Source organism: Saccopteryx leptura, chromosome 8, assembly GCF_036850995.1.
Source record: "Saccopteryx leptura isolate mSacLep1 chromosome 8, mSacLep1_pri_phased_curated, whole genome shotgun sequence".
Lineage (NCBI taxonomy): Eukaryota > Metazoa > Chordata > Mammalia > Chiroptera > Emballonuridae > Saccopteryx > Saccopteryx leptura.
The window spans coordinates 10,596,519-10,611,143 of record NC_089510.1 but is presented as its reverse complement, the minus strand read 5'-3'; the positions used below and the strand labels follow the sequence as shown (position 1 = coordinate 10,611,143).

The 14,625-nt window shown below is 43.3% G+C and overlaps 1 protein-coding gene across 4 annotated transcripts in view; it reads right to left on the bottom strand.

Annotated features, from left to right (window-relative positions):
* The window catches only part of NRIP1 (nuclear receptor interacting protein 1), a 96,051-nt gene that overhangs the window by 16,548 nt on the left and 64,878 nt on the right, over positions 1-14,625 (bottom strand). The window contains exon 4 of one of the 4 annotated variants that reach the window (XM_066347957.1): positions 6,425-6,540. The exons of the other annotated variants lie outside the window; for them this stretch is intronic. The gene's annotated coding sequence lies outside the window, so the exon portion shown is untranslated. The remainder of the gene's footprint in view (positions 1-6,424; positions 6,541-14,625) is intronic. 4 annotated transcript variants of the gene reach the window in all.

The window sequence follows — 14,625 nt, the reverse complement described above, 5'->3', positions numbered from 1 at the left end:
TTTAAAGATTTTAAATCTGAAAAACTAAAAACCAGTTCAACAAAAAGAAGTATTAGCCAAGCAAGTCTTGAATACTGATACTAGAAGAATCAGTATGTCTTTGCCACGCCTTCCTTCCTACTTCACACCCTGTCTGTGAGCTGCTGTTAGTAGTGGTATGAAAACCAAGGACACTCCCTCCTCCGACCTACATTGAGAGGGTAAGCTGCCAACCTCCTCCTGCTTGCTGGCATGGTATTAGAACCTAAATAATGTTTCTGAGGTTCTAGGAGACTATGAAATCATGTGGGTCCAGAAAGTAATTTTGATGTTGATGGATAAGGTTTGGAAAACCCAGTTTTCTAAAATGTATAAAAGACCCTTTCTAATATGTAGTAAAAAACAAATCTTACCCACAAAAGGCTATTTATTTAGGCATTTGTTTAAAGATATTATAGCTCCAAATCAAATTTCCTTGTCTATCATTACAAAAATATTTTTGGCAGACATTTTATGTGTTTGGACTAATGACTTCTTTTAAAAGCTAAATTGATCAATATCCTCACCTCATCATACTGGGAATAGAAATTAACAGAACTTGTTTGAAATTTACAAAGCAGCTAACTTTTATGAGGAGAAGCCTATTTTCCTGTTAGATTTTATAGTATACCTCGCAAATCGATGCTACAAACACGGCAGGATCACAGAATTCAAAGGTTAGAATTGAGTTGAAAGGCCATCTGCCTAAAAAACCATCCTATCTATTGCTCAAATACCTTCATAACCTATTTGCTAACTCTAGTTGTCAAGTTTATTTCTGGAAACCTCTACTGAACCTGGACTCTCTTCCAAGGTTCTCTTTTGGAATCAGGTGGCTCTGGGTTCAATTTCTGCCTCTTCTACTTACCAACTGTTTGACCTTGGGCAAGTTAACTACATTCAAAATTTTACTTACAACTGTGCAAAACTCAAAACTTATTTTATATACATAGCCTCAAGGAAGAAACAAAATATTCACAAGGAACTCAGCACAGTGCCTGCACACCAAGCAGGTGCTCAGTAGTGTTCTCCATTATGCAGAGAACTTGCCCCACATTTGCACAACCCCAACAGCAAAAAAATTCTCCCCTGCACTGGGCTAGAAGCTGTCTCCTGCTAGTCTGATCCCTGGTTCCACTGGGGTGATACAGAAAACAAAACTAATCCTTCAGTTACCCTTCAAACACTAGGCATAGCTGCCATATTCCACTGTCTATCACCTGATAAGGTCTTAGCTAAGAGAGTTAAATTCTACGGCTGACATATGTCCAGCAAAGGGCAAACACAGAAGATGAGCGTTCCTGGGTGCCAGTCTGTGGTGGGTACTACAGAGATGCAATTCTTTACAAACTGTTGACTGCCCAAAGTAGTGTAAAAAGCTCCTGGGATCTCTCTGCCAGACAGCTGACTCCTATGAAGTTCACTGTGCATTTTACAAAAAGCCCTGCTTTGGCCTCGGCCAGGCAGCTCAGTTGGTGAGAGCATCACCCCTATATGCCAAGGTTGCGGATTTGATCCCCAGTCAGGGCACATACAAGAATCACCAATGTATAAATAAGTGGAACAACAAATTGTTACTTCTCTCTCTCTTGTTCTCCTTTCCTCTCTCTCTCTCTCTCTAAAATCAATCAATTAAAAAAAAAAAAAGAGCCCTACTTTTTCCCAAGTGCTTAAGCCATTCTTCCTCCTCAAACAAAATACAAAGGTATATATTTTTTCATTTCTCCTCATGGCGTTGGCAAATATATTATCCTCATTCACATTTTAACAAGTAAGAACACTGAAGCTCAGAGCAATGAAGTGATTGGTTAGATTGTCCATTAAGAGGCTTGGCCACAACCATATTCAGTGCTTCTGAATTCCAGCCTTTCCTATTATAGTAAATTGCCCCAGACTATGACAAAAGTGAATTTGGAAACATCTGATAAGGCAAATGCTTTCGCAGCACTTTGAGAACTTTAGATTACTTTTCCTACTTTCTCAAATCTCGTCCCTGTTGTTTTAAGTCTCCTGTTTTTCTTAGAAAGTACACAAAGCTCAGAGTTGAAGAGAACAAATAGTCTTTGGATTCCTGACTGTGCAAGTCATTAGTGGATGGTTTTGGTCCCGTTACCTACCCATCCGGAACTCAGTTTTGTTAGCTGTAAAACAGGAATCTAGTATCTAGCTCACACAGCTGTATAGTAAATGTAGTATATATATATACAACAGTGTAACACCTGGCATTTTCTAAGTACTCGTTCAATGTTCACTAGGAACATAGCGCCAGACCAGAGGATTTTCTAAAAAAAAAAAAAATCCTTCCTTGCCAATCAGCTCACATGAAGTTCTTTGGGAGGGGGGACTGTCGTTCATGCATTTATGTTGCCACGCCTCATAGTTAAAAGGCACTCAAAATTCCCTGCTGAATGCTTTAACCCAGTCCCTATATATCCTTAAAAACAAACACTGAAAAAATAATTTGGATCTTAATAACCTAGGTAACTAATGCTTTAGTTTCTTAGATGTTGTAAAACACGCTGACTTGGTCACGTACCCGGGGTGCCTACCCTTTCTGTCTTCCCTACACCCTTTCCTTGAGTCTGTTCCTGATGCACTGGCCCCAGGGGAATGGACCAACTCCGGGGACCTGACTCAGCCGAACCCATTCCTTTCCTCTCCCGCGGGCCTGATACTCAAATTAACTGAACACCTTCCTTGTTGGGGGCTTTAAGAGGCCACATGTCACAGGGAAGGACACAGAGGAGTCAGCGTGCTGGGAGAACGAGGGGCCACCCACGGGGCTGCTGGACAGTTCTCAGTTGCAGGTAGGGGCGGTGCACTCCTCTCATTGGTCCCTACCAAGCCTATCGCGTTGTGCGTCTCTGATAAACACCCCTGCGCTTAGCGCTGAGCTTTGCTGAGAGGGCACTCACAGCATCCCTGTTACCGGGGTGTGGCAGGAACAAATACTATGTGAGCCAGGGGACACCTCTCAATCCATGGTGCTCAAGACCTCTGCAAATATCAACACTCCTTCTCCTCACTTCTCCTATATTGCCTGCACCCCTAAGTATGGTCTAAGAGCAACACACACCTCCGATTTTCACGCAGGGAAAAGCTAATGACACCAAGAGGTAAATAAGACGTCCAAGGTCATACTTGAGAGTTTGTAGGGGCAGAGCTGATAACAGAATTTCAGATTTCTTATTCCCAGGAGCCTGAACTAACCAATAAACCAGCTGTCCCCCTCGATGGAACTCAAGTATGCCAATTATCCAAACTGTGTAGAAAACATTGACCAAAACAGGGGTTAATTAGACATGGGTTGTTCTAATTCCATAATCAGCTCTTTCCCTGAGCTGCCCTGGGAGTGAGGAACGTATCTTTTGCAGGAATGGGAAGGAGGCCAGCGCAGGCCATCTGGCTGCGCCTGTCCTTTCATCAGGTTACCCTGCAGCTGTGTGAAACTTACTGATGTTGAAGAACTTCACAGTTTAATTCCTTTTATCATTTCCTTCTACTCTATTAAATTTAAAAGTAGATAAATCTTTATTTTTGTATTAGCCAAACAGTTTAACTGATTCTGAAGTTACTATATGAACATATACATTCTCAGTGTGTGTCTATCGGCACTGGAAATTGAAATTTTCTCATGTTAACAATGGTTTTTCATATATATAAAATATATATATAAAGTAATTCATAGCCCTGGCCGGTGGCTCGGTGGATAGAGCATTGGCCCAGTGTACGGACATCCCAGGTTCCATTCCTGGTCAGAGCACAGGAGAAGTGACCATCTGCTTCTCTCTCCCTCCCTTTCCCGACCAAGTGCATCAACATCAGGTGCTAAGAAGAGCTCGGTACTTGAGCATCGGCCCCAGACAAGGTTGCCAGGTGGATCCTGGCAGGGGTGCATGCGGGAGTCTTGTCTCATTATCTCCCCTTCTCCCACTTAAAAAATGAAAAAAGTAAATAAATAAAAGGCAATTCATTTAGACCATGGCCACTAGAAAAGAAATAAAGACTTGCTATTCTCTTCACACGGAAAGGAAAACAAAAGATGGATCATCCTCTCAATCAAGGTAAAAGGGGATCATGAAAGCGCACAGGGAGCCTATTTCCCTGTCCACTCCTGACTCCTCTCACAGAGAGTTTTACTAAAATGACAACAAACCCAGACTACTCAATTCGAGAGCGCTTCCTGAGCCTCGGAGTCAGGTGCACACCCACCGACTGGATTCAAACCGTACCTCTAACCGTGCCATTTGCTTCAGGCAGTAACTATTCAAGAGCTGCCCCAGCACCTAAGCATGTGCTCCCCCCCACTCCTCTCTCCCTGCCTCGCTTCCCCACTCCCTCTCGCAAGTGACTTCCTCTTGTCTCAGGCTTTTCATTCTCAAGTCTGAAAGATGAATGCTGCTGGTATTCAGAGCTACAAAGGCTCCTGATTGCTGTTACTACGGCCACACTTCCTATTTGGGGAGTGGCGTATGGGGTGGGATGGGTCTGTGAGTTATTACTACTTAATAAAGCAAGCAGTAATGTTCAGTTGTGGGTCAAACCAGAGTCGTCCAAGCCCTAGATGACAAACCTTGAGCAAGGTTCAAGGCCGTGAGAAAGACTAACTGGAAGAAAGTCCTGCTCAGAAGGAATGCTTTCATCCGATATGCAAGCTAGGTTTTATGCCCATGAATTGACGAGAGTAAGGGTCCGCTGAGGACACTTCAGCAGGAATCAGAGAAGGGGGAGTGGAAGCTTCAGGGAGACACCGGTCTTCACGCTGTATGTGTGAGTGATTCTGGAAGATGAATTTCCCAGCACAAAGGGCGGGTGGATGGGTTATATTGAGGTTGGCAAGCAAATGAAGACCAGATGGTTCTTGCTCAGAGGGTTAGAGAGCAAAATATTAGATGAGAGGATCCTGATTCGGCTCACCTCCACCGTCTCCAGCAAAATATGCTCCTGTTTCTAAGGGCAAACGGGCAGGGCCTCTACCAGTGGGCAGCACACTGCCACAGCGCCTGCAGGCACCGACCATCTGGGAAACTGAGTGGAAGGCCGGGTCACCTGGGGTCAGGAGAGGCCAGGTCGTACCTAACGGCTCCAAGCACTTCTCTTGTTTCCTTTGCTGCTGTAAACTCTTGGGTTTCCACCTGTCTCCGATTCTTTTGAAATAAGCGTTGGCAGCTCCTGATACTAGATTACAGCCTTGGCCCAAAAGGTTTCGACAATAATTGCCCAAAGGAAGGAGTCAGAAATAACAGTTGTTCCATGGTGAAATAAACAGGAAAAAAGAGGCAGAGGGCTGCACTGCGGCAGTTTCGACAGCTACCCGTCACTCAACGCCTTCCTGAACGTCACCTAGTGCCTCTGCCCATCAACGGGAGCAGGCTGGCATCAGCAGAGGCGAGACAATGACCGTCGCCTTGTGGACCAGCGCCTGAACTCCAGGCTATGCGCAACGCTGAAGAAAGAGAAAGGTGACCGCGTCTTGCTGTTATCTCTTTGAGCCTCACTTCACTCACTTAAAAGCAGAAGGTTCAGCGAGACTCTAATTACTTTAGCTCATTTTACAGTCCTTCTTGAGAATGTTCTTAGCGCAGCTAAGCCTAATCACTCTGCTGTCTTTCTCTTCTCCATCTTTTGGGGATGGGTGCTGCTTTCAGGGGATGAGAATGGAGTCTCCCTCTACACGGAAGAAAAGGTCTTCTTTCATCTTCCTTCTTACCCACAACAGGGAAACTTTTAAAGTGTGACTCCAATATTTTTGCAGTTAAAAGATAATTATCATGGATACCAGAAGGAAATAAAAACACAGTTGACCCCTCTACAACACGGGCTTGGAATACGTGCATCCACCTATAGGCAAAGTTTTTTCCACAGATATACACTGAACCCTCCGTATCCTTGGGTTTTGTATCCGTAGAGTCAACTGAGAATTGAAAACAGTATGTTTGGTCCCTGGGAATCCGCAGATGAGAAGGGCTGACTATGCCTTGTTCCACGTTATTTGATACAACGGACGTGAGAACCTACAGATTCCAGTATCTGCAGGGCTTGAGGGCGTGTCCTGAAACAAACACGCCCCCTCCCCATACCAAGGTACCGTAGTTTTTGAAGAGTTCATAGTTACACTCAGATTTTCAACTGCATAGGGGTCGGCACCCCTAACCCTCACATTTATCAAGGGTCAGCTGTGCCTGCATAAATTATACCAAGTTTTCAAAAAAGATAAGAGAATAAGTTAATATCCATACTCCTCTATGAGAAAGAAGAAATCAGAGGAAACAGTGCTCATTGTCCCACAATGTTCTTAAAGTCCAGACAGGTGACAAAGGTCTCACTGCCCCCAATAGTAAAGTGGAAGATAACTAAAAAAGATTGTCTGTTTCCATCTGAGAGGGTAAAGAATAAAAAAAGTCACCTCCTCCAGGACTGGAAAGTGGCTTTTCCTTTCAGGACTTTTTTCTTTTCCCCAATTCTCTGAGCTGTGTTTTCTCCTTCTAAATCTGGTACAGTCACTAAAGGAACTCGGCCAACCTTTGAAATAAATCACAGAGGCAAAGACATCACCAACAACTTAACCTCCAAATTCAGCCCCAGTGAGTTTTGCGGCCTCCTGATATATCGGTAGATATGGCTGATAAGTTTCTACATTTCATTTAGGTAAAAGAATATCATTCAAAATTTCAAAATAAACAACTCAGTATTGCCCTAAAGAAGTCTTCATTGTAAACGTGGATTTGCCACAAAATAATCGTCAAAGTAGATTTACCATTGTGTCTCCACAACTCCCAAAATGTGTGTACACTACAGAAGTATTCTCGGGAAGAGTGGACCCAAAGGGGAGGAAAAACAACCTCAATGTACTAAAAATCCATGATGGACTAAGAAGAGCTCCCGAATTTGGCCAAAATTTTTTCTAAAGTATGATTCAGTAGCAACAATATTATGAAGTAGAAACCGGGACGGGGTGGCAGAAGGAAAAGGCCAGGGGGAGGCTGCAGAACAAGCAAGCGAAGGACGCTATTACACACTGAAATCTGCACACTGAAACAAAACTAGGGAAGAGGATGCCCTGGACTCTACTTTCAACTGCATAATCAAGAAAAAATGGTCATAAGATACTAGTCAAATCTTACTAATAAGATGATGACTGAGAAGGGATAGAAATGATTAAACCTTCTTTCATCTATCTGTTCAGTAACCAGTTTTTAAGTTAGTCAAAAAAATGCCGACTCCCATGCAGAGGATGATCATTGTAACTTGTAGTGTTAAGTGTTTACATCTTTGTGTTATAAGTGATGGGCCTGGGGACAAGAAATGATCAGTGGAAGCAATGAAATAAAATTGAGACCAGTAGCAACAACACAAGTCAGAACTGAGAAGCCCGACTCCACACCTGCCTCACGGGACGGGCCGCTTGGAGGACTAGACGCCACTACAACTCACCAGGCAGCAGTTCAACCCTTTAACACGGGAGTCTGCGAGTCAGATCACCCCTGGTCCACTTCTCAAGGCCTGAGGCCTGACTCCACACCTACCTCACGGGACGGGCCGCTCGGAGGACTGGACGCCACTACAACTCACCAGGCAGCAGTTCAACCCTTTAACCCGGGAGTCTGCGAGTCAGATCACCCCTGGCTCACTTCTCAGAGGCCTGACTCCACACCTGCCTCACGGGATGGGCCGCTTGGAGGACTAGACGCCACTACAACTCACCAGGCAGCAGTTCAACCCTTTAACACGGGAGTCTGCGAGTCAGATCACCCCTGGTTCACTTCTCAAAAAGCTTATTTATACCTTCCGACAAACTGTATAAGCCAAAATTTATTCAGTTCTCATTTCTGAAAGATACCATGAGCTTTAAAAACAATAACCCTGGGGGACTCATGCACTAGCTCCGTGACCCTGGGGACATCGGCCTGAACCTCAGTTTAGCATGTAGGGTACCAACGTACCTAAGGGACCCTTACGAAGACTGAGTAACATTTATAAAATATCCAACAAAGCCAGTCGAGAAATGTTCATTTCCTTTTCTCCTCTGCGTGCTGCTTGTATCTCTAGCAGACATTGATGATCATTTACATAATTGTTTTAATATAATTTTTTATTAATTAGGCAAAATTTTCAGAATCAAACAGTATAATGAAAACTAAAGTAAGCAGCACAGTAATGGTTTGGATACACAAGTATTTTGAACAATTTTGAATATAATAATACCACATACCAAGTATCTGGAATTTTAATTTCTAACAGAAGCTGAAACCATATATTTTATATTTATGATGACTGTATGTCACAGCAGGCCTTTGGATTCCACTACTCCCCTGTCTCCTTGTTTGTTCTAAATGTATTATTCAGTAGCATAAACATAATCATCCACTAAAAAGCCAACGGCAGCTTCCTTGAGTGCAACCTGATCTTTTTCTTATTTTTATTTAACTAGAAGAAATAAAACAGTTTACTGAAAATTATCAGCCTTGTTAGTAAATAAGGCAGGTATCAACTTTAATTTGACTAAAGAAATGTGATTTTTAAAAAAACTTGAAAAATTCCAATTTTAAAAAATGAATTTCAAATGACCTTTGCTTTTGACAGAAATATTGTTGACAGTGTGCTTGCTCCCCACCCAAGTCAGGGACCCGGTGAAGGTCATTTAGAAGAGACCTAAGAAGTGGGTGACACACTGAAGCTAAGTGTTTGAGCTCTGAATCTTCATCCAGATAATAACTTTTCAGAGATGCTGAGGATGATATTACCTATTTAGGGCTGCAGAAAAGATTTAATAAAGTAAAACATGCAAGTACATAACACTCTGGCCAGTACCCTCTTAAGTACTCACAAGCAAAAGCAGAGTCTATAGCAAATAAGTTGTATTTTTTCCTTTAAAGCAAAAAAGCATAAACAACTTTAAAAAACTAAACTACTGCCTGACCAGGCGGTGGTGCAGTGAATAGAGCATTGGACTGGGATGTGGAGGACCCGGGTTTGAAACCCCGAGGTCGCCAGCTTAAGTGCGGGCTCAACTGGTTTAGGCAAGGCTCACCAGCTTGAGCCCAAGGACGCTGGCTTGAGCAAGGGGTCACTTGGTCTGCTGTAGCCCCCATGGTCAAGGCACATATGAGAAAGCAATGAACAACTAAGGTGCCACAATGAAGAATTGATGCTTCTCATCTCTCTCCTTTCCTGTCTGTTTGTCCCTATCTGTCCCTCTCTCTGTCTCTGACACAACCCCCCCCCCCCAAATAAAAAAGCAAACTACTGTAATCTTGTCAATAGATTCTTGGAAATTGTGACCTCAGGCAAAATGACATACAATGAAACCGATTTCACCATTCACTAATGAATAAAAACAAAAGTTAAGTTCTTAACATGTATTTCTGGTCACAGAAACATCACCAAACCTCTAAATAAAGTGTCAAAACACTCCTAATATTGAACATTGAAATAAATGTGAGCTCTCTCTCTCTCTACTTCACAAATATGAATAAAAATAAGCAAGAGAATTATTTTCCTACCTACTTATTTCAGGTCAGGTGGTGGGTGGCTGAGGCCCCTCCCAGCAGCTCGAGGTACCAGGGGGCCCCACCTCGGTCCGAACACCCTTCCGTCCCAGGGCTCACTGCACACACACCAGCCTCACTCAGATGGGACCTTGTACACAGGCTCACTCACTTCAAGTAAACAGCTTTGGGATGTGAAAGGAAACCAGAGTCCCCAGAGAAAACCCCGGCAGACACGGGGTGAACACGTCAAGTCTACACAGCCGATGGGCCTGATGGCAATCAGTTATTTCCCCACCGCATCAATGTTCTAACTAAATGACGAGTGAAATTGCATTATTTGAGAACTTGCTGTATATTGACATCTTATATATTTTTAGCACTATGAAAAAGAACCCCAAACCTGTACCAACAGAAAGTACTATAAGTAACACTGAAAAGTCAAGGATTAAGAATTATTCCAACATGGCCCTGGCTTGCTTGTTCAGTGGATAGAGCATTGGCCTGGCGTATGGACATCCTGGGTTTGAATCCTGGTCAGGGCACACATGAGAAGTGACTATCTGTTTCTCTTTCCTTCCCTTCCCCCTTTCTCTCCCTCTTCCTTTCCTGCAGCCAATGGCTCATTGGTTCAAGCATCGGCCCCGGGAGCCGAAGATAGCTCGGTTGGTCAGAGCACGTCAGCCTCGGGTACTAAAAATAGCTCAATTGATTTGAGCATCGGCCCCAGACAGGGATTGCTGGGTGGATCCCTATCAAAATGCATGTGGGAGTCTGTCTCACTATCTCCCCTCCTCTCCCTTACTTATACAAATAAATCAAACAGAGGTATTACAAATACAGCTTCTGAGCCAAATAAAACAAATGGCAAGTCTAATTCACATTCATGCAAACAAATACACAAACACCCTCCCTGAAAGGAAAGCGTAGGTAAGAGGAAGTCACAACAGACAGCCCCAAATGAGGCTGTCCAGCCCTGCATGACCTATGAGGTCAACAGCTTCCGTCAAATCATCAGTAAGTGCTGTGGGTTTGTCAGAACTCTTAAAAATCTTTAAAGCTATACATGACTTTAAAGTATTACTCTTTCCACATATTACAAAGTTCTGGGAGGCTGGTAGAGATTTCGTTTTGTAAGGATTTTAATATTCCATGAACACGGAGGAAAAAGAATTTTTATACAGTACATGGAAATCTAAACCAATGCCTGCCATACCTTAAGAAATCCCATCCAACAAGACTCAGAAACTCACCCATGATTAGACGTGATTTTTTTATATAATACTGTCTGACAAGTGCTGTGATAATTGGTTTCGCCGTGTGTGTACCTGTGGGGGGTGTGTATTCTATGCTAGTTTCCAAATCGCCCCCTCCACGACATTCTCTACACAGCAGCCAATGCTTTTAGTCAAAGGTACCCCCCACTGCAAAAACCCGTAATGGTTTCCGATTTTCCTTCAGAGGGGTCTGAATCTCTCACTCTGAGTTACAAGGCCCAGCACGACTCAGCTGCTGTCAAACCCAAACGCAATGAGAGCTACAAACGTAACTTAAAGTATTTTTAGTCGCCATAGTTTTAAAAGGTAAAATTAATTTGAATATATTTTACTTAACCCAATATATTCTATCCAAAATACGGCATCAATATGGAATCAATATAAAATTCGTAAGGTAGTTTACATTCTTTTTTGTCGTACTGGGTCCTGTAGACTCAGTATGTGTGTTCTATGCTCGGAGCACCTCTCAATCCAGAGCAAGCAGCATGTCACCAGCGACCCACGCTCACTGGGTTCCGGAACCCAGAGGTCTCCGGCCGGCGTCCGCAAGCAGCATGTCACCAGCGACCCACGCTCCCTGGGTTCCGGAACCCAGAGGTCTCCGGCCGGCGTCCGCAAGCAGCATGTCACCAGCGACCCACGCTCCCTGGATTCCGGAACCCAGAGGTCTCCAGCCGGCGGCGTCCGCAAGCGCGGGCCCCTCTTCCTGGGCTCCGACCGTGGTTGCTCCTTTGACTACTTTCCCAGCTCAGCTTAATGTCACCTCCCAATGAGTGGCCTCTATCAGCGGGTCCCCATGGAGTCCCCCAGCAGAGCACCCAGGAGATCACAGTCACTGTAGGACTTCCTCATTCCATAATCTTTCTGCTTGCTCTTCTTCCCTTTCTGTACTTGTTTCTGTCTGTCTGCCCCCGCCGCCCTGTCAATTACTGTTCGATGAGGACAAGGGTTCGTTTTATTCTCTTTGCCACCGGCACGTTTGAGACACTACAGTTTTGGTGACTAAGTGGATGTCTACACTTACTCTTAGTTTCCCTCCGATCACTGAATCCTATACAAAATACTGAGAAGCCACTGAAAGCATAGGAAATAGATATACAATTATTTAAATTTATACTGTAAGCCAAGTCAAGATGCTTACAGGTATAACTTTAGGAAATCCTCTGATTTTATATAAATCAAAAGAAATACTCACTTCATTTAAAATTACAAGTACTATCTAAAATGAAAAAGTAAAACTTGACACTCAGGTCAAATTACAAGACATTTTTAATATTTCTTTTCTTCTGTGCCCTCCAGAGAAAACTGTTACTTGCTGTCTATCTGGCATTCACATTTATAACCTCAGACCATGCCAGTCTCCTACTGACCCACAGAAGACTATCATTGCTAAGTCATCTCTCAGTTACAGAGAGAAAAGAAAACCTGGAAACAAGGCGTAGTACTTGTGGAAAGCTAATTTTATTTTTTTTACCTGAGATTTAAAGAAATTGAACTTACCTGCTCTAGCTTCTCCTTTTCCAAATTATTCACTCTAATTCCAGAGTGAGGTCAATGATTCACTTAAGCATTTTACACCATTAGGTGGAAAAGCTGTCACTGAAAATTGTGCACAGTTCTTGATACAAATTTTAATAAAGTCAACACATATAGAAATCTTATAACTGATCAAGACAACGAGCATATAGTTTGGAGAGGGAATCCTACTAATGAAATTACAGACCACTTTTTTTTTTTTAGGCTGAAATATGAGACTAAATTGACAGGTAAAAAGTAGGAATCAGAGCTACACGCAGCGTCACCATGCGGCGTATGAAAGAATAGAAAGGCTGTTAACAGTCATCTGGAAATAGCCAACAGCCCCACTGCATGGTGGGACGGGTGCCGAGGCCAGCCCTCTGCCACCAGGAGCGTTGTAAGGAAGCCATGCACACAGGGCATGGCCGTCCTGTGGTCTCACACACAAACCCACGGATAACCGTCAGCTAGCTGTAGCTCAGGATCCAGGCAATATGCATGCGTCTTGTTATTTAACCTTCTTAATAACCTAAACAGGCAGCTATTATAATAATCCTGTGTTTGAAGATGGGCAAACTGAGGCTTAGGATATTTACACAGTTTGCCTGCAGCAAACTTTGCTCCGCCCACCTGCTGAACCAAAGGGGGAGGTGTGAGGATTTTCTTCTTCCTACTAATTGAAGGGAAAGGCTTAAAAACAGGTCACTGCTCAGAATAAACTTAAATCTGAGCATGAGAGAGCCAAGTCCCCAAACCACCCCTCTCTCCTGCCCACCAGCTTCTCCACTGCCTCCTCGTCTGTGCAGTTTGGTTTCCTGACAATGTCTCGAGCTCTTGTGCATTTCTCTGCTGGAAATGAAGCCTAGATATGAATCCCAGTCCAGGGGGATGTAGGCAAGCCTAGTCTTATCAGGCGGTAGTTTTAAGATGGGCCTTCCCAGTCATTAACTTGCATCACCATTGACTTGTACTGCTGGGACCTATCTGCAACCCCGACTCCATTCCCGGGAGTTTAATCTTTCCATGAAACTCCCATTCAACACACACACACACACACACACACACACACACACACACAGGAGAAGAAGATGGACAAGAAAACAAATATCCATTTCCTTTTCTTGGTAACCTCTCTTCATCTTCCCATTTGAATTGGCTAAATATTAAATATATGAAACCAGGTATTTCTTTTGAAAGAGTGAATGATTCCAATTTTTTTCAAAATTTGTGTAAGGTAAATACAAAATTAAAACCTAGAAAAAGTTTGGAATGTTTCACTCTGGAAAATTAAATATTCTGACTTGTAGCTCTCCAGTTTATTTTTTTCTCTTCATATTTTCAGCTTTCACTTTTCAGCAAGAAAATAAAAAACGCCTCCAAAGTGAATGTATAAGAATACAGCACCAATCATTTTGATGTCTATATTCAACTAAAAACGTATTTAATAGTCTTGATTTTGCCATCAAGTTCAAGAGTTCTTTAAAAATACCCACTTTCCTTTATAGGTAACAGAAGCTCAAATAGATCATTTTAACAAGTGCTTTAAGTCAGGGTTTGGTATAACTTGTATTTGTTATTTGAAAAACACTTTGAAGTGTTTCTCCACTCTTCCATTTCCTATAAACGGATCTGGGAGCAGGTCTAACCAACGTCCATGGCCTCTGATTGCACCCCTCTGTGTCAGGATGTTTTCATAACATACATTAGTGTATATAGAACAACTCTTGACCAGTGGTGGCACAGTGGATAAAGCGTCGACCTGGAAATGCTGAGGTCGCCGGTTCAAAACCCTGGGCTTGCCTGGTCAAGGCACATATGGGAGTTGATGCTTCCAGCTCCTCCCCCCCTTCTCTCTCTCTGTCTCTCCTCTCTCTCTCTCTCTCTCTCTGTCTCTCCCTCTCCTCTCTAAAATGAATAAAAAAAAAATATTAAAACAACTCTTCACACAACTGAAATAGAAGTGAAATGTAATCTAAAAAATAGAAAGCTATATGCTAATCTTAAGGATAGAAAAGTAAACTGCAGGAGAGAACTTTCATTTCCTCAGTGAGCTATTTGCTCCCCCCTCTCTGCTAAATCACGTCCTCCGATTATACTCACGGGCTCAGGATGGGGACAGAGGAGGCGGAGGGCACTGCCGTTCCCATGTGGCACGAGGCTTGGACAAGGGGAATGTGTCCTGCCCCCTCACAGCGCAGATTTATAGTAACCTAAAAAGTGCAGCTACAACGTTTCAAGAATGCCTGGGCATGGCAAGAGGTCCTACTCCAATCACAGATATGTCATGGCAAGAGGTCCTACTCCAATCACAGATATGTCAATCA